Source organism: Myotis lucifugus, unplaced genomic scaffold, assembly GCF_000147115.1.
Source record: "Myotis lucifugus unplaced genomic scaffold, Myoluc2.0 scaffold_421, whole genome shotgun sequence".
In the NCBI taxonomy this organism is placed as follows: Eukaryota; Metazoa; Chordata; class Mammalia; order Chiroptera; family Vespertilionidae; genus Myotis; species Myotis lucifugus.
In genome coordinates this window covers 267,340-293,298 of record NW_005871469.1, presented here as the reverse complement: position 1 = coordinate 293,298, position 25,959 = coordinate 267,340, and the positions used below count along the sequence as shown (strand labels likewise).

Below are 25,959 nucleotides of genomic sequence, written 5' to 3'. Positions count from 1 at the left end.
TTTCATCTAGGTTGTCCAATTTGTTGGAATAGAGTTGCTCCTAATATTTATTCATAATCCTTTGTATTTTTGTGGGGACGGTTGTTACTTCACCTCTTTCATTTCTGATTTTGTTTATTTGGGTCCTCTCTCTTTGCTTTTTGGTGAGCCTGGCTAGAGGTTCATCAATCTTGTTTATCTTTTCAAAGAACCAGCTCTTGGTTTTATTGATCTTTTGTATTTTTTTTTTGGTCTTTATGTCATTTATTTTCACTCTGATCTTTATTATTTCCTTCCTTATGCTTACTCTGGGCTTTTCTTGTTTCTCTCTTTCTAATTCTTTGATTTCCCCTTCAATTTTGAATGATAGCCTTGCTGGGTATAGTATTCCTGGATTCAGTCCCTTGCTTTGCATCACTTTGTGTATTTCATTTCATTCCCTTCTGGCCTGATGTGTTTCTGTTGAAAAATCAGTTGATAGTCTAATGGAAGATCTCTTATAGGTAACTTTCTTCTCTCTCTAACAGCCTTTAAGATTCTTACTTTGTCGCTGGTATTTGCCAGTGTAATTATGATGTGTCTCGATGTCAGTCTTCTTGGGATCATCTTGTTTGGGACTCTGCGATCTTCTTCGACTTGTGTGAGTTTTTTCTTCCCAATATCAGGGAAGTTTTCTGTCATTATTTCTTCAAACAGGTTTTCTATTCCTTGCTCAGTTTCCTCTTCTTCTGGCACCCCTATTATGCAAATGTTGTTTCATTTCTTATTGTCCCAAAGCTCCCTTAGGCTCTCCTCCTGGGTTTTTGGTTTTTTTTTCCCATTTGCTGCTCTGCTTGGGTGTTTTTTCCTACCTTCTCTTTTAGCTCACTGATGGGGTCCTCAGCTTCTTCTAGTCTACTGTTGATGCTTTCTATTGTGTTCTTTATTGCAGCCATGTCATTCTTCATTTCTCCTTGCTTCTTCTTCATATCCTCTTGATTCTTACACATGTTGTAGAATTTGTCTTCCATCCTTTTCAGCATCCTTATGACCACTGCTCTGAATTCTTTCTCTGATAAATTGCTTGCCTCCATTTTATTTACTTCTTTTCTGGTGATTCCTCCTTTTCTTTCATGTGGAGGCTGTTTCTTTGTCTCCCCATTTTTGCTCCTTTCAGGGTGTCTGGTTATGTGGCTCACTCTCTACCACATTGACCAAAAGGCACAAAACACAACTCAACAAGACACAACACAGAGGGAACAAAACACAAATGTATTCAAGACACCAATAACCCCAAATAAAGGTGACCACCAGAGAAAAGAGAATTAGGGGATAGAAAGAGTGCAAAAATGATATTGAGAAAAGGAAAAAAGGTAAAAGAGGAAAGAAAAAGAAGAAAAAAGAAGGGGGGAAAATATAGGTGTATAGGGAGAAAACTTTGAAAACCAACAAATAAACCAAAAAATGCAAACAACAAACACCCAGAAAAAATGGGGGGGAGCTGAATCTGAAGAGGCAGAGCTTATTTCCAGAAGGTAAAGTAAAGGAATTGAATGAATGGGAGAATGGCCACAATTCAGTATAGAGGAGGTAGAAAGAGAATGAGTGTATAAGAAGAAAAGTAAAACACAAAATACTCAATAAATTTAAATAAAATAAAATAATAATAATAATAATTAAAAATAATAATAATTTGATATATTAAAATATATTATATATATAAATTTAAATTTTTTCCCATTAGTTTAATCTATCAATCTAGATATTCATCTATTTTTTTAAAAGGAGAATATAGAACAGATAGGCCTGAGTTTGGTGAGTGAAATTAATTAAGCTATTAGTAGAAGAAGAGAGCAAGCGAGGAGAGGAAAAACAAAAGCATAAAATAAAAAAACAAAAAAACTTACAAACAATCAAACAAACAACAACAAGAAAAATATTGGCTAGCGAAGAAAGAGAAAAGAGAAGCATGCATGGACTTGGAGCAGGGGAGAGGAAATTAGATATATGAGTAAGCCAACAGAGACTACTATAATAGCAGATAAAGAAGATCAATTTTTAACAATGAATAAAAAGAAAGGAGAGAGAAAAACTAAAGCAGGAACAGGAGAAGAGAAACAGGATGAAAAAGGGAGAAGTGAGGAAGAAAGGGTTGGCATACAAGAAAAATTAGGGTAAAACAATGATTAAAAAATAAAAATAGAATGTAGAACACTAATCCAAAAAAGGTTAAAAATAATAATAATAAATAATAATAAAATAAAAGAGAAAAAATAGTTTCTTAAGTAAAAGATAAAAGATAAAAAATATAAAGTGAAATAGTGAAGTTTGTTCGCTTCAGCTGACTTTTAATGTTCCAAGGGGGCTGGTTTAAGACCCCTCTCTACTGTTCTGTCTGCCATGTCTCAGTTTCCTCTTAGGTAGTCAGCACCGTGTTGAAATTCCCAGCGATCCACCGCTCCTCTGTGTCAGATGCCACAGCCTTCGTTTCAAGCAGGCGGGCTTAATCTACCTGCTTTATTTTTCTGCCTGCTTTCAGTCATATTTACACAAGCATCTATTTCAGACATGGCCTCTAGGTCGGGGTGTTTCTGTATTAGTTTCCGGAACCAAATGGCCCCTCAACCCAGTCCCTGAGGGCTCCCTGGGGGTATTCAGAATCTTTGTTTCCCTGTGGAGCTCAAGGGTGGGTGCAGCTGTGCTGCTAGAAGGGGCCTGGTCTTCAGGATAAAAAATGGCTGTTCAGGGTTGGAGGGACCGGTTGTCCCAGAGCTGGCTTCCGGGTTGCCTATCCCCATTTTGTTCCCCAGCTTCCACAAAACCACCTTCCCCTGCACCACAGCCTCGGTGAGTGTTTGTAATTGAAATCCTATGCACTGGGTTTAGGGAGTAGAAGCAAGAAAAATATAAAGACAGAGGAACCGCGCCACTGCGCGTCTCCCCCCCCCCCCCGCCCGCCACATCCCCCCCACATCCCCACATACACCCACCCCCCTCCCCCCGGCGGCACTACGCATCTCCCCCCTCCCCCCCACACACACCCCGCCTCCCCCCCGTGGCACTGCGCAGCTAGTGTAGAACTTCGGGCTGCCTTTCTAGGTGCAGCCTCCCATGGCTGTAGGCTTAGATCTAGAGTCCCCTACTGCCAGCAGCCCTGTGGACCCCCTTCCACAGTCGAGCACTACATGTGTCCCCAAGGGACGCGGACTTGGTGCAGCACAGTCTCCCTCTGACACTCTAGTCCCAGCTGCGCACATCTCTCCCTCCAGCCCAGGTCCCTGATCCCACCGACCTCCAGGCAACCTCTGAGCTTTCTGTCCATGGATTGTCTCACCAGCTGAGTTTAATTTGCCAATTCCGGGTGGATGTTATTCGATTCAGCTGTTTCTTCTATCTGCTCCATGAGAAGGTGCAGGACCTGTCCACCTATTCAGCTGCCATTTTGTCTCCCCCTGGACAAAATTTTTAGGTGCCCATTGCCTGGGAGGCTGGAGTCTCAGTGTTCATGGGTTCACAGCTGAGGCAGCTGGTCCCTGGCCGGTGTAGCTGTAGGGCCCAAGTGGCGTCCGACGTCTTCCCAGGTGGAATTGAGGCTGGGCTCCCAGTCACAGCCTCTCTCCACTTCAAGATGGCACACTCTCTGCACCAGAGCCAGCCACCCGGGAGAGATTTCAGTGATTTAGTAGAGGCTGGCCAGATAGGGGAGCCTGGTCCACCAGCCCCGACCAGTCCTGAGGAATATAACTGTTCCTCAATCACACATACACACAAGCCCCACATGTCCATGCACTCCCCTTTCGCTCCCTCAGTCACACACTCTCTTCCTCACTGCCATCCTGTCAGCCGCCATCTTGGATCTCCTTGTTTTTAATATATTTTTATTGATTTCAGAGAGGACGGGAGAAGGAGAGTGAGATAGAAACATCAATGATAAGAATCATTGATTGGCTGCCTGCTGCACACCCCACACTGAGGATCGAGCCAGCAACCTGGGCATGTGATCCCCAACTGGGAATCAAACCATGACCTCCTGGTTCATAGGTCAATGCTCAACCACTGAGCCATACCAGCCAGGCAACACAGAAAGGTTTTAAGCAGAGAAAAAATGTAGTCAGATTTGTGTTCAGAAATATTTATCAGATTTTTTGAGAAGATGAAACTATAAGCTGAGTGATGAGGAAGTAGCTCCTATAGGCATCCAGGTAAGAGAGGAGATGAGGCCATGAGGATGCAAAGGAGGTGAGTTGGAGAATGATGAAGAAAGAATGAATTTTTACTTGGTTATATGGTGGCTGTGTAAAGCCATGCTCTTTATAAAAAATATCCTGGGTATCCATGCAGATAATCTGTTTATGTCATTGATGGAGATGAGGGGGAGCCCAGGATGAGAGAAGAGAATATGGGCACCTGCTCTGCTCAACTTTCTCCAAGCTGACAGGTAGGATAGTATGAGGAGAGTAAGTGAGGGACTCAGGGCAGTAATTCTGATCTCAGATAGAGGGAGGAAGAAGGGAAGATGCAATGAGTATATTTTGGAAACTTGAATCTGAGCTCTTCTCTACCACCAATTCTTTGTGTGAAAATTCATAGACCAAAATATAGACCAAAAGCCCTGCCTTCATGGAGATTACATTCTAGTGGATTGAGGAGTCTGTGATTCTAAAGTTTCATCATTCTAAAACTTATTAGATATAAGGATAAAAGTTTCCATGATTCTGTCTTACCCAAAGAAATACTGATAATGAGTCTACTATTCTAAGGTTCAACAACTCTCTCACTCATGGTGTCTGCTGCACAGAATCCCAGGGGCCATGAGGAAGAAAGAGACAACCTAAATGAGAGTTGTCCCCCTGAGTCTCCTGATCATGTGTCTATCACCTCAGCCAAAATGAATCATGGGGAATTCCCTCTTGTTCAGACAATGAACCATAGGGATGGTTAGAACAGCTCTGGGACATTCTTCCCTAGCCCTGCCCTGTTCCATACACAAAAACCTTGAGGCACCTACTGAACAACTTAGAGGCACCAACCACGGTCAGATGGGAAAAACAGAAAGGATGTAGAAATATAGAAAGATGGAAACAGAGGGATAGGTCAGGAAGAGAGACAGAGAATAAGAGAAAGTGAAAAAGAGAACGAGAGGGAGGGAGGGAGGGAATATGAGCAAAAGAGAGAGTGGATGAGGAGGAGAGAGAAAGAGAGCGTGAGAGAGATCTTATTACAGTCTCTCCATCTTTTATTATGTTAAAATATTGAGTTTATTACATTGACTTTTTTGTAAAGTAAATCTGTGTTCCTGGGGGCAGGGGTGTTGATTTTGACATTCTTTTTACATATTGCTGGATTTAATTTGTTTATCTTTTGTTAAGAGGTTTTTGTGTCAATATGCATGAGATATAGTTTTTCATAATGCCTTTGTCTGGTTTTGATATCAGATTAATATTATCTGATAAGTTTTTTACTCTGAAAAATAATAATATGCAATAATCCTTGGATGACTATTTTGTTTTACACATGTAATAATAATGATAAGGGCTAACATTAACTGAGCATGTCAGTAGGTATGATAACCATTTCTCTTGTGTGATGCACTGTGTCTTCACAAAAAACTTGAGAGGAATGGGCAGTATCAGTGGTGTACCAGGAAGTGTCTAAAAGCTAACTTTTGGTGGGGAAGGGGATGCCCTGGTTTTCAGCATTAACCTATTTCAATTGTGTAAATACTCCCACCATAGCTCATTTCAAGCTGTCAACATGAAGTCACTAAACAGTGGAGTTGAGGTGTACAGTGGCTCTCGTGAGTCAGGACCAGCCAACTCCAGCACACCACCAGTTGCTTATGTTCATTTTACAGAGAAAAAAACTAAGGCTCCAAAAGGAAATGATTTTCTCAAACTCATAGAACAAGTAAATGGTGAGTGGCGTATTTGAACCCAGTCTGGGTGCAAAACCAAGAATCTTAATCATTGTCCTAAATTGTATCGCTAGGCTGGGTTCCTTCTGAGACCAGAGATAATTTATAAAGAAACCTGTCCTCAAAGAATTTACTGGGAGGAATTGACCAGAGGAATCAAGGGCTCCAAGGGTCATCAGTTTGCCTGGCCCACCATGGTATATTTTGCTACCTTGATCAGTCTCCCCAACATAGCATTCCTGCCATCTGAGAAACTTCCCACCCAAGTTTGGTAAAATTCAACCTTTTCCCTAAACATGGAAACAACGGTGCCTTGGCACATTATCCTAATCCTGACCAATTGGAAAACTGCTCCACCTCATTCTCCCAGCCCCTGATATTTAAGTTTCCTTCTATCACTACCAATTGTGTGATTCTTTTTTCCTCAACCAAAACCTTAACTGGTTTGTGTTATTTACAGGTGGTGTGACCAAAAACGTTATATCTGAGTGCCTAAATCTTCAATAGTTACATCTTATTTGTACTTGTAAATTTCCATTGTTTCCTATTGAACATGAAAGTTCCAAGAGACAACCAGAGACCCACCTAAGTGCCAGATATATTACTTTATATCCCACTATTTACCAACAGTTCAATTTCACCTTTCCAATCAGTATCATCATGCCTAATAGTGTTTCTTTGATCATTGGTACAGTAGGATGAGAAGTGCAAAATGTCAAGGTACAATCTGAAGGAAAATCTTTCCATTGAATAAACACAGTGTGCGCTGTTGAAAGCTTTCCTCCTTTGGGAAGTAAGACCTTCAAAACTGCAGAGCTTAAAGTTGCAGGATGGAAAACACAAGTTTGCAAGTGAGTTATTAATTAAAGGTGCTATGCTTAATTCCACCACTGATTCTTGAATCCTATAGGAAAAATAGTGCCATCCATCAGTCACTTGTTCCAAGAATCTACTACACACTGTAAGATAGAACAGGATTTTTTAGGATGTGGTCTTCAAACCAACATAGTAACTAAGTCTTTAAAGTTTTTAGAAGGTAATTTTACCATTCCTTCAGACTAACTCCTTCTGCATGATGACGTATGTTATAAAACCAGTGAATTCCATGGGCATGAGCACAATGACACACTCTCTCTGATGTAAAATGAGTTCCTTGATTGAAAGCAATATTTTAAGCATAGTATAATTGTCAGTAATGCCTTCTTTAAGGCATCGGATGTCAAGGAATGTCAATGCTGGCAAATGCATTATGGGCAAGGAAGATAAAACCATAATGCCTAATATGTATCTTTTTATTAAGGAAAAGTAGCTACCCTCTCCATCATTAAAAGGGTTCAAGGTTGTAATCAATCTTCCACTAAATTACTGGCTGGTGCCCCCTGAAGAATAATACTCTGTTGGAGGCTCATCATTGGTCTTTGCTGATGGCAAGTTAGGCTTTCAGCATTGTAAGTAGTGGGGTTAGCCTAACTGAGGTTAAATCTATGTTATTCAGTTCATGCATAACCTTACTCCTAACACTATTTTGTATATGGGTCTATTGAAGAAGTATTTAGGTGGCTGGGGGCAGAAGTTGAGTAAAATCCACTGTATGGATCACCTGTGCATCTGATCACTAACTCTGCATTGATTGTGCTCTATTGAGTATTAATATCAGAAAAATAATCTTTGTATTCTGTAGCCATCTGAGAGGTCTATCCAAATACCTCTTCCCCCAATCTTCTTTTCACCGATCTTATAATCCTTTTATTTCAAAGTCCCTGAGAATTTGGCCAACTGATTCACATCTTCCCATGAGTTAGGGTAGATATATACTTCTGGTCAGTCAATGTAGACCATCAAATGTACTGCTCAAATTTCTTACTTCTTTTTTTGGTTGTTTGTTTGTTAATCCTCACCCCAGGATATTTTTTCATTGATTTTTCAGAGAGAGTGGAAGGCAAGGAGAAGGGAGGGAAGGGGAAAGAGAGAGAAACATCAATGTGAGAGACACATCAATTAGTTGCCTCCCACATGTGCCCTGACCAGAGTGGGGAGCAAACCCAAAACCCACTTATGTGCCCTTGACCCAAATAAAACCCTTAATTCTTTGGTGCATTGGCTGACACTGCAACCACTGAACAACACCGGCCAGTGTGGGAAGCCACCTATTGTCTTGTCTAGCAGAGAGATGTGGACAAGGAGCCCAGAATGCTGGTGACCTTGAGCCCTGGCAAAGGTCAGAGCTATGCACCCACTGTTTAGTCGAGACAATGGTAGCTGAAGCAACTTCCCCACCAGAAAATCATGTAGATTTTTACTGATAAGATTGTCTGTTATTGGAACTTGCCTGCCTAAGGGCTATAGGTGTATCCCAAATTTAATAAAGGGATGGAAAGGCCTGAGCACAAGCAGAGTCCATCCTCCTGGGATGGGCTCTCTCCTGGCCCCCCAATGTCCAAATTATTTTTTCTTGTCTTGTCTCTTTCATTTGTGTGGTCCCTCTTCCAGATCCTGTACCCTGAACCACGTGGGATGTGGGGGCATATACACAGGCCAGGGCTCAAATTTCTCACTTCTAAACTCTCCTAACTTAATTTATAATGCTTCCACAGTCCATTTCCAGTTGATACCAGCATATCATTTAGAAACAAGTTAAATAAGCCCAAGGTTCTTCCTCTTTGATCAACTGATCATAAGAAAAGCCTCCATAAAGTCAAAGTCTTAGATGGAGGGGATGATGCATCAGGAGTTTGTGGTAACCAAATCTGAGCCAACTGCTCAAACAACTAACTTGTTCATATATCCATATGCCATTTCCACTGCAGACATCCAGCTCCATGGCTTGGTACATAAAGTGATACTCAGTTCATGATAGACAGCATAGATTACATGGTCTCTACTAGGGGACAGCAGCAAACTCATACTGTTTCTCCAGGGAATAATTATATGCAGACAAGGGCTGGCTTTGCTTCAAAACCCCAGAGGTCTAGGTCTTACATATCCTATCAGGGGTTCCATATAGCATTCCTTTGTTTATCATTGGATCTGCTATGACCCAAATGGTAGATCAGGTCACACTGCAGCCTGGACATAGAGCCTTCTTTTGATCTAGTAACTACTCAGAATGGCAGCATTCCAGGTTACTCAGTAAATGGGCTAGAGTAGTATACTCACGTGGTATATGTCACCTTTAAAATCCAAAGGAAAAGCATCAAACATGCTTCTTTCTTCATTTTGGTGGTCCATTGTGCAGCAACCTCTCTTTCACCTTAGAGTGATATCTCAGTGTACTCTCAACCATTGGACCCAGAAACTTCAGTGAGGATTTAGTGTCTACCTTTGTAGTGTCCAATGGCTGCATGCATTTTAATAAGACACTTAGAAAACTTGCTACTTCTCTCCTATCAGGTCCAGTCAACATAAGTAAGTATAGAAGACCAATGTAATGTTTTCTAGAAAGTCAAGATGATCAAGATCTCTGTGGACCACATTATATAAAAGTTTAAAAGTTGGCATACCTCTGAAAATTGGTGTGGAGAAAAAAAATATTTGCCACGTCCACAGTACTTTCATCCCAGTTTTCAGAAGCTGTGTTGATTTGCTTTACTAAAATACCACATCTGAAGCATATGTAGAATTGAAGTCACTGCTTTATCTACACTAATAAAAGACAAACATGCAAATTGACCATACCTTCGCTACACCTTAAGCCACGCCCACCAGCCAATCAGAGCAACTATATGCAAATTATCCCAACCAAGATGGCGGCTGGCAGCCAAGGAACTGGAGCAAGCAGGAGGCTTGGTTGCCCCAGTGATGAAGGAAGCCAAGCTTCCTGCCCCACCCTGGTGGGCTCTGAGCTCCACTCAAGGCTACAAAGTTTCAATTATAGAAGGTAAATAAATCCCAGAATAAAGAAAGGAAAAAAAAAAGAGAGGCTGGGACCTTCCATCACCAGGGGGCTTGGCCAGCCTGAAAACAGCCCTCAGCCCCTCACCCAGACTGGCCAGACACCCCTGTGGGGACCCCCACCCTGAAAGTGCTGTGGCCAGCCTGAAAACAGCCATCAGCCCCTCACCCAGGCTGGCCAAACCTCCATGGAGTGAGGGTCCCCAGTGTGGGGGTGGGCTTGACCAGCCTGCAAACAGCCATCAGCCCCTCACCCAGGCTGGCCAGGCACCCCAGTGGGGACCCCCACCCTGAAGGGGGTGTGACCAGCTGCAAACACCCATCAGCCCCTCACCCAGGCTGGCCAGACACCCCAGCGGGATGCCCATCCTGATCCAGGACACCCTTCAGGGCAAACCAGCCAGCTCCCACCCATGCACCAGGTCTCTATTTTTTATATAATAAAAGGGTAATATGCAAATTGACCCTAACAGCAGAATGACTGGGAATGACTGGTCACTATGACACACACTGAACACCAGGGGGCAGATGCTCAATGCAGGAGCTGCCCTCTGGTGGTCAGTGCGCTCCCACAGGGGGAGCTCTGCTCAGCCACAAGCCAGGCTGATGGCTGCCAGCACAGCGGTGGTGGCGGGAGCCTCTCCTGCCTCCTCAACAGCACTAAGGATGTCTGACTGCAGCTTAGGTCTGCTCCCTGCTGGTAAGTGGACATCCCTCTAGGGCTGCCGGGCTGCCAGAGGGATGTCTGACTGCCAGCTTGGGCCCGATCCCCCAGGGAGCAGGCCTAAGCTAGCAGGTGGACATCCTCCGAGGGGGTCCCAGACTGCAAGAGGGCATAGGCCAGGCTGAGGGACCCCCCCCCACCAAGTGCACAAATTTTTGTGCACCAGGCCTCTAGTCTATTTATATAAAAACCCTGGGTGTAATGTCACGACCGAGGCTCGACCAACTGGAAGGAAGTCAGTCCTGCAGGGGTCATCTTGGAAATGGCTGCACCCTCCCTGAGCTGTTTCCTGCGAGGGTGGCAAGGTTTCAGGCAGGAACCTGCACTCAGAGCATGGATGCAGAGTCCTGGGTCCTCTTAGCAACAGCTGTTCCCTCCCCGAACTGTTTCCGGTAAGGGCGAAATTTGAGGCAGGAACCAGCTTTCGGAGCATGGACACACTGAGTCCTGGGTTGCGTTGCCAAGGGCTGCGCCCTCCCCGAGCTGTTTCTCAGGAGGGTGCGGTTTGAGGCAGGAACTGGCCCTCACAGCATGGAGGTATATCTTTATAAAGTTTTAATACATTATATTAGAGGTTGTGGTAGTACTGTTATACCCACAGCGTCTACAGGAATTGCTGCAAATTTACTTCTCGGTGGAAGAACCTTTCATTCCCAATATAAATTACCCATCCCACTAAATGAAACTTCAATTTCTAGACTTGATATAAACAGTGAAGTTGCTAAAACTATTAAAAAGGCCCAACTTCTCATTATTAATGAATGCACCATGGCATCCAATCATGCTATAAACACCATGGACATATTACTAAGAAAAATTTTAATGCTATATTTGGTGGGAAAGTTCTCCTTCTTGGAGGGGATTGTCAACAATGTCTCAGTATTGTACTGCATGCTATGTGATCGGCCATAGTACAAACGAGTTTAAAGTACTGCAATGTTTGGAGATGTTTCAGAAAGTTGTCTCACCCTGACAGGTTTGGCTCAGTGGATAGAGCGTCGGCTTACGGACTGAAGGGTCCCCGGTTCGATTCCAGTCAAGGGCATGTACCTTGGTTGCAGGCACATCCCCAGTGCGGGGTGTGCAAGAGGCAGCTGATCGATGTTTCTCTCTCATCGATGTTTCTAACTCTCTATCCCTCTCCCTTCCTCTCTGTAAAAAATCAATAAAATATATTTTTTTAAGAAAAAAGAAAGTTGTCTCTTACAACAAATATAAGATCAGAGGATTCTGCTTATAGTGAATGGTTAGTAAAACTTGGAGATGGCAAACTTGATAGCAGTTTTCATTTAGGAATGGATATTATTGAAATCCCCTGTGAAATGATTTGTAATGGCTCTATTATTGAAGCTACCTTTGGAAATACTATATCTATAGATAATATTAAAAAATATATCTAAGCGTGCAATTCTTTGTCCAAAAAATGAGCATGTTCAAAAATTAAATGAAGAAATTTTGGATATACCCAATGGAGATTTTCACACATATTTGAGTGATGATTTCATTGATTCCACAGATGATGCTGAAATTTTCCCATCAAATTTCTTAATAGTATTACTCCTTTGGGAATGCCATGTCATAAATTCAAATTGAAAGTGGGTGCAATCATCATGCTATTGAGAAATCTTAATAGTAAATGGGGTCTTTGTAATGGTACTTGATTTATTATCAAAAGATTACGACCTAACATTATTGAAGCTAAAGTAATAACAGAATCTGCAGAGGGAGAGGTTGTTCTGATTCCAAGAATTGATTTGTCCCCATCTGACACTGGCCTCCCATTTAAATTGATTCAACGACAGTTTCCCATGATGCCAGCATTTGTGATGACTATTAATAAATCATAAGGACAAACTCTAGACAGAGTAGGAGTATTCCTACCTGAACCTGATTTCGCACATTGTCAGTTATATGTTGCTTTCTCTCGAGTTTGAAGAGCATGTGACATTAAAGTTAAAGTTCTAAATAGTTCAGCACAGGGGAAATTAGTCAAGCACTCTGAAAGTGTTTTCTATTTTAATGTGGTGTACAGGGAGATATTAGAATAAATTTAATCACTTTATCAGTCATTGCAACACTGTAGTTTTCATATCATGCTTTTGTTGTTTTCATATCATGTTTTTGTCGTTTTTATATCGTGCCTCTTTTGTTGTTATATCTTTTTGTTAGTAATTATTTATTAATAAATTTATGTATTATTTTCATATACATTTTACTAATTTCCTTTCATCTCTCACACTTCTATTATAGAGAAAGGGCAAATAGCAATATTAAAATATTTCTGCTAATTAATTCCCTTTTACTGTGCACAAATTTCGTGCACCAGGCTACTAGTTAAGTTTATAATAACCCAGTTATTTTTCCAAGAACTATCCTCTTCTACACAGGCCAAATGGAGATATGTTGCTTCACATTTTTTCTTTTTTTTTTCTTTATTGATTAAGGTATTACATATGTGTTTTTATCGCCCCATTGTCTCCCCACCCCACCACTGCTCATGCCCTCACCCCCCTAGTGTCTTTGTCCATTGGTTATGTTTATATGCATGCATACAAGTCCTTTGGTTGATCTCTCCCCCTTCCCCCCACCCTCCCCTGCCATCCCTCTGAGATTTGACGATCTGATCAATGATCTCCATCTCTGGATCTGTTTTTGTTCATCAGTTTATGTTGTTCATTATATTCCACAAATGAGCGAGATCATGTGATGTTTATTTATCTTTCTCCAACTGACTTATTTTGCATAGCATAATGCTCTCCAGGTCCATCCATTTTGTTGCAAATGGTAGGAGTTCCTTACATAGCAGCATAGTATTCCATTGTGTAGATATACCACAGTTTTTTAATCCACTCATCTGCTGATGGGCACTTAGGCTGTTTCCAAATCTTAGCTATTCTAACTTGTGCTGCTATGAACATAGGGGTGCATATATTCTTCCTTATTGGTGTTTCTAGTTTCTTGGGATATATTTCTGAGAAAGAAGAACAAAGTAGGAGGAATCACAATAGCAGATATCAAGCTATATTACAAAGCCACTGTTCTCAAAACTACCTGGTACTAGCACGAGAACAGACATATAGACCAATGGAATAGAATAGAGAACCCAGAAATCGACCCAAGCCACTATGCTCAATTAATATTTGACAAAGGAGGCAAGAGCATACAATGGAATCAACACAGTCTCTTCAATAAATGGTGTTGGGAAAATTGGACAGTTACATGCAAAAAAATGAAACTAGACCACCAACTTACACCATACACAAAAATAAACTCAAATTGGATAAAGGACTTAAACATAAGATGGGAAACCATAAAAATCTCAGAGGAATCCACAGGCAGCAAAATTTCAGACATATGCTGAAGTAATATCTTCAGCAATACAACTCCTAGGGCAATGGAAACTAAATAGAAAATTAAAAAATAGGACTACATCAAGATGTTTCACATTTTTGATGTTGCATAGTATGTTGTCTTATGCTGGCAGAGCCTCATACATCTGGTGTTTACTGCATCTCTTGATCACATCAATTTCCTTTGTGCTTGATTTAATTTTGTGTTGTTTTGTACAGTAACATGCTGTGCATGATTGTAGCCTAGGAATAGTAGGCTGTACCATAGAGCCTAGTTGTGTAGAAGGCTAGACCAGAAATATTCAACCTTTTTTATTTCATGGCACACATAAACTAATCACTAAAATTCTCTGGCACACCAAAAAACATGTTATACTTTTTGCTAATCTGACCAAAAATAGATATAATTTTGATTCATTCACACTGGATAGCTACTGCTATGTTGGCTGTTGTCATTTATTTATTTGACAATATAAGGGAAAAGAGGTCTGTACCCCTAACTAAATAGGGGTACTGCATATTTTAAAAATTCTTGTGGCACACCGGTTAAAAATCACTGGGCTAAACCATTTAGTTTTGTGTAAGTGCCCTCTATGATATTTGCACAACAAGATTGTCTAATGATTCATTTTTCAGAATGTATCCCCATCATTAAGTGGTGTATGACTGGATTACCATTATTATTCTCATTTTGTAGGTTAGGACATTCAGTCCCAGAGTCATTGAGTGATGTACTCACAAATTACACAACTAAAAAGCAGCGGTGCCCAGACTTGGAACAGATCTATTGGACTCTTTCCTGCCTAGTCTACAAACAGGCACACACACAAAAATGTCAAGGGTGAAGTAATTAACCCGCCAGAGCCCTGTGTTTCATAAGACACCACAGTTATTGAGTTTCAAACATTTATCAGATTTATGTTGATAGCTTGGGTTCCAGTTCTGGTTGCTTCCCACAGGCCAGGGGTAGGAGTGGGAGGGTATCAGGAAACCGCAAAACCACATGCCTTGTTTCATAACAAACACATTAATATCAAGTGCCCATTCAGACTGTAACCATCCACGTGCACCATCTTTAGGGTGGAGGCTGAAGACCTTTGACAATCTTCCATGTATGGCATAACGATACACAAAACTTTGGAACCACAGTCTCTGTACCAAAGACTTGAAATACTACAGTCATTATACATAGAATTTAAAAATGTCTTAAAATAAAAATGTCTTTAAAATAAAAAATGTTCTACTTTGGCTGGTGTGCTCAGTTGGTTGAGCATCGTTCCCATGCACCAAAAGGTCACCAGTGCAATTCCCATTCAGGGCACATACCCAGGTTTCTGGTTCGATCCCCAGCATGCAGGAGGCAACCAATCAATGTTTCTCTCTCACATCAATGTTTCTCTCTCCTTCTCTAAAATCAATAAAAAACAATCCTCACTCTCATCCACTGCTGGGGGACTATGAATTGGTACAACCTCTGAGTGTGGTTTGACAATATCAGCCAAAAGGATAAGGAAATGTGTCATTTGACTCAGCAATTTCACAGCTAATAATTTAGCCTGCACATGTACTCAACCGTGTGCAAAATGACCTATGTGCAAGCTTTTTGCTGCTGCTTTGTTTAATAGTGAAACATCAGAAATAACCCAAATGTTCATCATTAGATGACTGACTAATAAAATGTGGTACATCCATGCAATGGAATGCTGTGCAGTCAGGATCCCAGCAGGAAAGGTAAGTCACACACAAATAGGGTAATTGAGAAGTTAATGAAACGACCACTTACAAAGTTGAGGGAGGGAAATCCAATGAGGGATGGGAAACACCTGTAAACTAGCCACAGTAAGGCTCCCCTGGATCCCTGTCCCTGAAGGAGGGAGCAATTCCTGGAATGATGACACCTGTACATACAACAGGAGTCACGGCCAAAGCAAGTTACATGACCAAGCAAACCAGTGGGGGAAAGGGAAGTGTAAACTTGTCCTAAGAGAAGGACCGTGAGAGGGAAAGAAATATTTTGAAAGTACAGTCATCCCTCTGTATCCTTAAGTTCTGTATCCATGGATTCAACCAACTGCGATTGGTTGTGGAACCCAGGGATACAGATGGCCAACTAAAGGCCTTAAGCCCCCTCAGATTTCAGTAACTGCAGGGGGTCTGGAACCAATTCCTTGTAGATACCAAGGAATGACTGATATATTCTCCTACAGACAAGATAAGCCTCAGACTTCGAACAACTCTCCTACCCCCACATGAATAAAGTCTGTTAGACAATAAAATCAAAGACAGACAAGAGCAAAGAGATTTAGATAAACAAAATCCTAAAGATATTCTTTAAAGCCTGAATCCAGCATAGCTGCCCCTTGACCTGCTCCCAAAGCTCCTAAAAATATATTCTCCTTCTCGCTTAAATTAGTTTGAGTTAGATTTCCACCCCTTGTAACAAACGTCTTTTTTTAACATGTTTTTATTGATTTTTAGAGAGAAAGAGAAACATCGATGAGAGAGAAACATTATGGATTGGCTACCTCCTGCACACCCCCTCCTGGGAACTGAGCCTGCAACCAGGGCCTGTGCCCTGACTGGGAATCGAACTGCAGTCTCTTGGTTCCCGGACTGACGCTCAACCACTGAGCCACACCGGCCGGTCTGCAACAAAAGTCTTAATCCCGGATCTTTGTCAGGAAAGCCTTTGTCAAGCTGTTACACTCTCCCACCAGTCTTGAGTGCTGACTCTACCAACATTTGAAAATCTCAACTGATGAACTCTCCCAAAAGAAGCAACTGTCTTCACTAAGAGACAGAAGCCAATAGCATCATATTTTCTTAACATTTTATTATGACAATTTGGAAATATACAGAATAGTTTAAAGAATTGTACAATAAGACACCACCTAGATTCTACAATTAGTGTTATTCTACTTTCTTTATCACAAATCTATTCTTCCATCCATCCATAAAGTCATTTGGTTGGTTTGTTTGTTGTGGGGTTTTTTTTTTAATCTTCACCCAAGGATATTTTTCCATTGGTTTTTAGGGAGAGTGGAAGAGAGAGGAAAAGACAGAGAGAAACATCAATGTGTTAGAAACACATCGATTGGTTGCCTCCTGTACGAGCCCTGACCAGGGCCTAGACCGCGGATAAGCCTGCAACCAAGGTATGTGCCCTTGACTGGAATCAAACCCGGGACCCTTCTGCCCGCAAGCTGACACTTTGTCCACTGAGCCAAACTGGCTAGGGCAGCGGTTCTCAATCTGTGGGTCGCGACCCCTTTGGCGGTCTAACGACCCTTTCACAGGGGTCGCCTAAGACCATCCTGCATATCAGATATTTAAATTATGATTCATAACAGTAGCAACATTACAGTTATGAAGTAGGAACAAAAATAATTTTATGGTTGGGTCACAACATGAGGAACTGTATTTAAAGGGCCAGAAGGTTGAGAACCACTGGGCTAGGGCATCTATTTTTTTATGTATTTCAAAATAAGTGGCAGACATCAGGTGCACTTCATCCCTTAATGCACAGCATCATTTTGAACTTCTTCATAAAGAGACATCCATGAGACTTAGAAAAAAATTTTATTACTAGAACTAGAGTCCCAGTGCATGAAAATTCATGCACTGGAGCGGGGTCCCTCAGCCCAGCCTGCCCCCTCTCACAGTCCGGGAGCCCTCAGGGGCAGGAGGCGACCTGGTGATCAGGGGAAGGCAACGCCCCATCACACCTCTGCTGCTGCCACTGCCCGTAGTGCAAGCCTCGGCTGGCCCTGGTTACCTGAGCCTTGGGCAGCCCTGGGCAGCTGAGCAACCACCATCCAAGGCTTGCTGGGCGCCTGCCACTCCAGCGGGGCTGAGGGGACTGGGCGCCGGCATCTTTGAGGGCAGGGCAGTCAAGTAACATATTCCCTCCTTATTGGCTGTGGGTGCCACCAACTTTTGCATCAGTGTGAGGGTCAATTAGCATATTCCCTCTTTATTAGATACAATAATAATCTGAGAATCTCAGACTCCCCAAATCTTAGAATCAGGAACACCCCAAAATTTAGAATCCAAGATTCTTCTGCGTTTATCTTTACAGATGACATCACAGCTTCCCTGTGGCTACAAATCTATTGTACGAAGGTGAGGTTTCTTTTCACCAGGCATCACAAATCATTTTTACTCATAGCTTGTGAGGAAGAGGCTAGCTGGGGCCAGCTTGGCTCCCCCAGGTTTGAAGTTGGTTCACTGCCACACACACAGAGAGAGAGAGAGAGAGAGAGAGAGAGAGAGAGATGACAGAGAAGAGGGGATGAAGTTAATCCCCATAATCCCAAAGCTAACAGAGAACATGGGTGTGACTGCAAATAGTGCCAGAGTCCATGAGAGGAATCATCTTTCATCCACCATTATTCCCAGATCTTACTTGTCCAAACCTGTGCTGATCACCCGACTCCCGACTTTGGAAGGGCCACTCCCCAACTAACAACTAAGCACAGCTCAGCTCTCAGCTGAGATCGGGCACCTGGGGTTCAGGAGAGGCATGGGTGAGGGAAGGCAAGGGTAGAGGGTTCTTGCCCTGGCTTTGTTACCAGCCCCTGTGTAATCTTGGGGATGATAATGGCCACAGCTCCCTCATTTGCAAGTCTGCTGTAAAAACTAAAGTGTGACCAGATGGCTAAAAGCTTGGAAACTGCTAATGGCTACAAGTACTGTTAAAGCACCTTTAATTTTTCAATTGACTGAATCCTTACAATAACCCTAAGAATTAGATGCTGCTATTATCCTCAATGTACAGATGAGTAAACAGAGAAATTAAGTAACTCTCCCAGTTACTTAATTAATTAATGCTTGAAGTCAAGACACAGGCTTCCTGCCTAGCCAGTGTGGCTCAATGGTTGAGTGTCAACCTAAGTACCAGAAGGTCAAGGTTCAATTCCCAGTCAGGGCACATGCCCAGGTTGCCCATAGCGATGTGCAGGAGGCAGCCGATAAATGATTCTCATTATCAATGCTTATATCTCTCCCTTCCTTCCTCTCTGAGATCAAATATATATATATTTTTTTAAAGACACGGGCTTCCTGCAGGGTGAGTCCCTGAACAGGGCACGAGAGGCATCTGAAGTGCTGATAAACATGTATTTCCTCATCTGGGCAGTGGTCCAGGGAGTTACTCAACTTGTGAAAGTTTATTGAGCTGCACCTCTACAGTATATGTAGGCATCTTTATATACTACGTATTATATTCTCAAAAATGCTTTAAATGTACAGGTAACTACAAAAAGAAAATAATTATAATATTTATTGTTTTGAAGAAAACTAAATCTAATAGGAGGTGTGGAAGTGGGGAAAGATTATGAAAAAAGCATGGTAAATAAAAAATAAAATAAACAGTAGGAATAAATCGATATTTCAAGAAGTAAAAACAGACTATACCTGCCAATTAATAAACCTGCAATGATCCACACTTACAGATTGAATAAAAAATGAATATCACCTGGCCAGTATAGCTCAGTGGTTGAGCATTGACCCATATACCAAGAAGTCGCAGGTTTGATTCCTGGTCAGGGCGCATGCCCAGGTTTCAGGCTTGATCCCGAACAGGGGGTGTGCAGGAGGCAGCCAATTGATGTTCATGCATTGATATTTCTATCCCTCTCTCTTCCTCTCTTTCTAAAATCAATAATCAATCAAATATTTTTTAAATAAATAGCCTGGCCAGCATGGCTCAGTGGTTGAGCATCCAGGAGGTTATGGTTCGATTCCCAATCAGAGCACATGCCTGGGTTACAGGCTCAGTCCCCAGTCGGGGGTACAGGAGAAAGCCGATTGATGATTCTCTTCATCATTGATGTTTCTCTCCCTTTCCCTTCCTCTCTGAAATCAATGTTTTAAAAACAAAATAAATAGATTTCACAAGGCACAGGAAGGAAAAAGGAAATGAAGGGGAGAAGATATGCCAGCCTAATGTCTCTTGAAAGAAAGAGTGTGGCTGTGTTTCTATGAGATAGAATTGACATTATGGCAAAAAGAGATTATTAGGAATAACAAGAACATTGTGATGAAAGGAGTCATGTGCCAGAAAAATATAAAAGTCCTGACACATAACAACAGAGCCCTAAAGTACAAGATCTTCATTTACGCATTAGTAATCAATAAATCAAACAGATAAAAAATTAGTAAATGTATGAAATATTTGAAAAAGATACTTATTTAGTTTTATCCAAGCAACCACTATAGTACTCTAAATTCTTAAGTAAAGAATCACCATTAATTTCAGGCTCACATGGAAATTTTACAAATATTAGCCACACACCAGGCCAAGATACAAACTTTAATAAATGCTGGAGAAATAATGTCTTAGATAATACAGTCTTCCACATTGCCCCCCCAAAATAGAAATCAATAACAAAAAAAGATAAAGGCTCTTAAAGTAGTGGAGAGAGATGCCCTGGCCTGATGGCTCAGTTGGTTGGAGCATCGTTTTTGGTTCCTTGGTCCGGGGGAATATGGGAGGCAACTCATTGATGTTTCTCTCTCATATCTCTCTCTCTCTCTCTCTCTCTCTCTCTCTCTCTCTCTCTCTCTCTTATATCCTCAAGTGAGGTGTCTTGTTTTTTTAAGTACTGGAGAGAGAGGAGGGTGGGCACGGACCACTTTCAATACAACTGCAGGCTACAGTATCATGGCGAACCAGAACCCCCCTCACCAAGAATATGAAAACCAAGTGTTGGATTTAGCTGAGCATTCAAGAAGACACGACTGGTGGAATCCTGTTTGGGGCCACAGTCTGGACCGATGGTAGAAAAATACTCAGCAGCCGCTCAGATTGTAATGGGCAGAGTGACTGGCTGGTTTGCAGGATTTTTGTTTCAGAAAATTGGAAAATGTGCAGCAACCGCAATAGGTGGTGGCGGTCTTCTCCTTTGGATTGCTAGTCACAGCGACTATGTGCAGATCAATGAAAAAAAAAAGTGTAAACAAAGCAAATGACAGATTAAGAAACGAGCAAATAAGGCAGAACCCAAAATCAACAACATAATTGAAGAGGCAACAGAATTTGTCAAACAGAACATTGCGATATCCAATTGGCATGGGAGGCTTTTTGCTAGGCCTCCCATCATAAGGATATGAATGTTCTGCCTGTGAGAAAAGAAGTGGTGGCCACAAGATGATCTCTCAACATTACATGCCACCTGACTCTCTAGGGCAGTGATGGCGAACCTATGACACGCGTGTCAGAGGTGACACACGAACTCATTTTTTTGGTTGATTTTTCTTTGTTAAATGGCATTTAAATATATAAAATAAATATCAAAAATATAAATCTTTGTTTTACTATGGCTGCAAATATCAAAAAATTTCTATATGTGACACGGCACCAGAGTTAAGTTAGGTTTTCGCCAAGCTCAAAAGGTTCGCCATCACTGCTCTAGGGCAACAAGAAACAGCTGGCAGGACACTATCAAACACAACTCAGCATTTTGCCATCTGAACTTTGGCAAATTAGCATCTGCTGTAAAACAACCCATATGGTATGTGTGCAATAGTATCCTGAGCAAAGCATGGCTTTCAGTTATTTAAATCAAGGGTCCTTCATTGTGCTTTATAGTATATTGCCAATAATTAACATTTTGAATTATAGCTTCAACATTAGGGCTGACTTATTTTAAAAGATATGTTTGCACCTTAACTGGTTTGGCTAAGTGGATAGAGCACCAGTCTGCAGACTGAAGGGTCCCAGGTTCGATTCGGGTCAAGGGCATGTACCTTGGTTGCCGGCACATGCTCAGTAGGGGGTGTGCAGGAGGCAGCTGATCAATGTTTCTCTCTCATCAATGTTTCTAACTCTCTATCCCTCTCCCTTCCTCTATGTAAAAAATCAATAAAATAGCCCGGGGAAGCCTAATTCGAGACCAAAACGCGGGAACGATGAGCATATGTGTCCGAAGAGGAATGCAAAAACTAAAAAAAGACCCTCCGCATTGCAAGGAGACTAGAGGGAAGTGAAAAGTCTAAAGATGAAGGCATTTCAGACCATCTCCAGGCAGCTTAAAAGTTCAAAGCGATTTTCTGTAGAACTATCCCCACATCTGGGTTTCTCCACGTTCTCTTATTCATGTGGCCGGAAGAAAAAAGTGAACCCTTATGAAGGGGTGAACCAAGAAAAGTACTCTGATTTAGTACAGTCTGTCTTGTCATTCAGAGGCCCTTGTCAGACTCCAGAATCGTTGTTTGAGGAAGATTCTTTACTCTATGAACCTGTGAGTAAGTGTAAACCCCCAAAGCAAGATGAGGAAGCAAGTATTCCAGGAAACTGGTTTCCTCTCTTCAATCCAGAGAGAAGCTGCAAACCAAATGCAACAAGTGCTGCGACAGTTCCTTTGAAAATCCCTTTGCAAAGGAATAAGATACCAAGTGTGACCCGGGTCCTTCAGCAGACCATGACATCAGAACAGATTTTCTATTTGGAGAGGTGGAAACAGCAGATGATTCTGGAACTGGGAGAGGATGGCTTTGCAGAATATACTTCAAACTTATTTTTACAAGGGAAACAGTTCCATGAAGCCTTGGAAAGCATACTTTCACCTCAGGGGAACTTAAAAGAGGGAGATGAAAATCTTGAGTCTGGCTACATCGAAAGCATCCAGCATATTCTGAAAGATGTCATTGGGGTTCAAGCTCTTGAAAGTGCTGTTCAACATGATACCTTAAAGTATGTAGGTCTGCTGGACTGTGTGGCTGAGTATCAAGGCAACCTGTGTGTGATTGATTAGAAAACATCGGAAAAACCAAAACCTCTTATCCAAAATACATTTGACAATCCACTGCAGGTTGTGGCATACATGGGTGCCATAAACCATGATGCCAACTATAGCTTTCAGGTTCGGTGTGGTTTAATTGTGGTGACCTACAAAGATGGATCCCCTGCCCACCCACATTTCATGGACACAGAGCTGTGTTCCCAGTACTGGGCAAAATGGCTTCTTCGACTAGAAGAATATACAAAAAAGGAAAAGAACCAGAATATTCAGAAACCAGATTAGGGGCAGGATGCTATTTGGAAGCATTCAGCACTTTCTCACAGTTTGGGAGAATATATTGCTGTTTACTGTGACCTAAGATGGAGGTCCCACAGGATCTGAGAGCTGCTTTAACACAACGCAGAAATATTAATTTGTTAAAATTTATTGCAATAAAAAAGAAAAAGACTGAAAAGCCAGGAAAGTTTAGATATAAAAAACTGGACTTCAGCATACAAAAGATCAGCCATGCTACCTCTGACTATGATTTACTTGAAAAAAGGTCAAGCAGGATTGGCAGTGTTGGTGGCTCTTGGACCCCATGGAACCTCTCTGTGACCTGGGCAGCCTGCCCAGTCTTTGAACTAAAATTGGAGGGCAATGAGGCTTGGTGTGCCAAGCATTTCCCCAGGGTTACACCACAAGGGAAGGGGCATGGCAGTCCCAGGGTGTGTGGAGGGGGAACTCACATCAGCCAACTACTACTGCTAACAGTCTCCTAGAACTTGTTTTATATATTGGGGTTCTCTATATATTTCTTTGGGAACGAAAATTTCCATTTAACATTTTTGAAAAAGAAATATGTGACTCCTTAGCCTCAAATAAATAATTGCTCTGGAGAAAGATGGAGCATATTCACCATATCATTGGCATTGCCCCTTGGCATACCACCAAATAACCCCAGAAGTAATTGTAGGTATTTTAGTAGTTATATTCTGCTTTGAGTAATTGAATCATGTCCATAGAGAAAATGTATCATTTGTGGAATTTTTCACCTATGGGAAACAATATATTTTGGGGGGTGTTTGATAAGTAATAAAACTATTAGTTGTCACTGGGTTTGGGAAACAAGTAAATCCCCACTATAGCCTTGGGGGATGGATACCTATTTTATGGAGTGGGTTAGCATTTAAGTTACAGTTACTATTTTAAAATCATAGGATGCTACAATTAATTTGTTTCTTTCATTGGCCATAATCATAAATAAAATACAAGATCTGAGTAAAAAAAAATAGCACAGAGAAACCAAGATGGTGGCATAGGTAAACACCAGAAATTGCTGCCTCACACAACCACTTCAAAAATACAACTAAAAAACAAAACGGACATCATCCAGAACCACAGGAAGGCTGGCTGAGTGGAAATTCTACAACTAGAAGGAAAGAGAAAAGCACACTGAGACTCAGAGGAGGTGCGGAAGTAAAGTGCAGAGGTACGAAGGCTCACATGGAAAGGGCTGGCAACTGAGGACACGGTTGTTTTTTTCAATCGGGAGGGAGTCTCAAACTTCCGACTGCTCTGAACTCCAGTTCCGGGTGAGTCTCTGGGGACCCAGACCATACGGGGAGAAACTGGACTGTCTGGCATCGGTTGGAACTCAAGGGTGACTTTCTCTCAGAGGTGCTTGCAGCGATTGCCACAGGACACTGAGACCCGGGGCCTCTTAGGGCAGGACTGAGGAGCAGCCATAGCTGCTTGCTCCACACTGTTGATTCCCTGAGACCCCGCCCCACCCAAGCTGTGCACAGAGGCTTTTGCATATGAATGACCTGGCCCTTTGCAATCTGAAAATTACCTAACAAACTGCAGCTGGGCCAGACAGACCCAGAACTTCCAAAAGAAGGGCCAAGGCCCCACAGCAGCTTGCATTACTTCACAGCTGGGCCTCATCTGGGCACCTCCAAATCCCAAACAAAGAAGAGGAATCTACAGATCTCTCCATAGCTCCTGCTGGGTAGCCTCAGGCAAAGGCTAAATTAGCACTTCCTTAGAGCTCCAAGAGCCAGTGTACCCAGGGGTCAGAGTGGGACCATCCAGATAACAACTCCTCAGATCCATAAGGGACACACTCAGGGGGAAGATTCAGTGTGCACCAAAGCCCCACTGAAGCAAATCTTTCCCCATAAGGGTGTCTCCAGCACAGAAGTCCTCCCACTGTAGACACAGCTGATTCTCACAGCCAAATGGCCTGAAAGCGAGGGAGGCTCTGTCGTGCAGCTGCTCGCCGGCACTGGGGGACGTGAAGCCCCAGTGTCCCGGAGAGGCGAGGAGCCGCGGAGACGCCGCCATTGCTATTTGCTCCGCCCTGGCGACTCCCTGAGACCCAGCCCTAATCAATTTACATCCCCATCCAAGCTGTGCCAGGTGCACAAAAAGACCCACCTGCGCTTTTTCAGCCTAGCCCAACAAATTGCAGACTTCAACTCCTCACACCCATGAGAGACACACTCAAGAAGCAGACCCAGGAGAACCAAGATGGCGGCGTAAGGAAGAGACCTGTGCGTGCTGCCTCCCACAACAACATCGAAACTACCAACTATAGGACAAACAGCTATCATACGGAACCATGGGAAAGCTGGCCCAGTGGAAGCTCTACAACTGGAAGGAAAGAAAGAAGAGCATTGAGACTGAGTAGGATGTGCAGAGGCACCAAGTACAGAGCCCAACCCAGCAGGCTGCAGATTTCGGCTCCTTGCATCCGGGAGGGACGCACTCGGGGGGCGGGGGCGGGTTCGGGGCAGGCCGGGGCCGGGCCCGGCTGGGCCGGCGATGTGGAACCACTGTACCAGCAGGCGCACAAGCACGCCCACCGGTTCCAGTCTCGCGTGGGACACTGGGGGACAGTCTGTGCACTTGGTGGAGGGCAAACTCCGAGCAGGCGTGCTGGATGTTCAGCCACCAGGAAAGCCTGGAGATTTTGTCTGGTGGGGAACCGCCCGGCAGGGGACAGAGTGCCAAACTTCGTGTTTCCCCGGTGAGGCTGGGACAGCCCCGGTGAGGTCAGGGCGGCTCCGGTGAGGCTGATACAGCCCCAGTGAGGCCGAAACGACCCCAGTGAGGCCGGGATGCCCCCAAAAAGGTCGAGACGGCCCTGGTGAGGTCAAGACTGCCCCGGTGAGGTCGGGACAACCCCAGTGAGGTTGGGACAGCCCCGGTGAGGCTGAATCAGCCTGGGTGAGGTTGGAATGGCCCTGGTGAGGTTGAGACGGCCCCGGTGAGGTCGGGCCAGCCCCGGTGAGGTTGAGCCGGCCCCAGTGAGGTTGAAACGGCCCCGGTGAGGTCGGGACGGCCGTGGTGAGGTTGAAATGGCCCCGGTGAGTTTGGGATGGCCTCGGTGAG

The 25,959-nt window shown here is 43.0% G+C and overlaps 2 pseudogenes; both read left to right on the top strand.

Annotated features, from left to right (window-relative positions):
• Positions 1–20,501: 20,501 nt before the first annotated feature.
• On the top strand, positions 20,502–20,942 carry LOC102433522 (annotated as a pseudogene).
• Positions 20,943–21,837: 895 nt separating this feature from the next.
• On the top strand, positions 21,838–23,023 carry LOC102424560 (annotated as a pseudogene).
• The last annotated feature ends 2,936 nt before the right edge of the window (positions 23,024–25,959 follow it).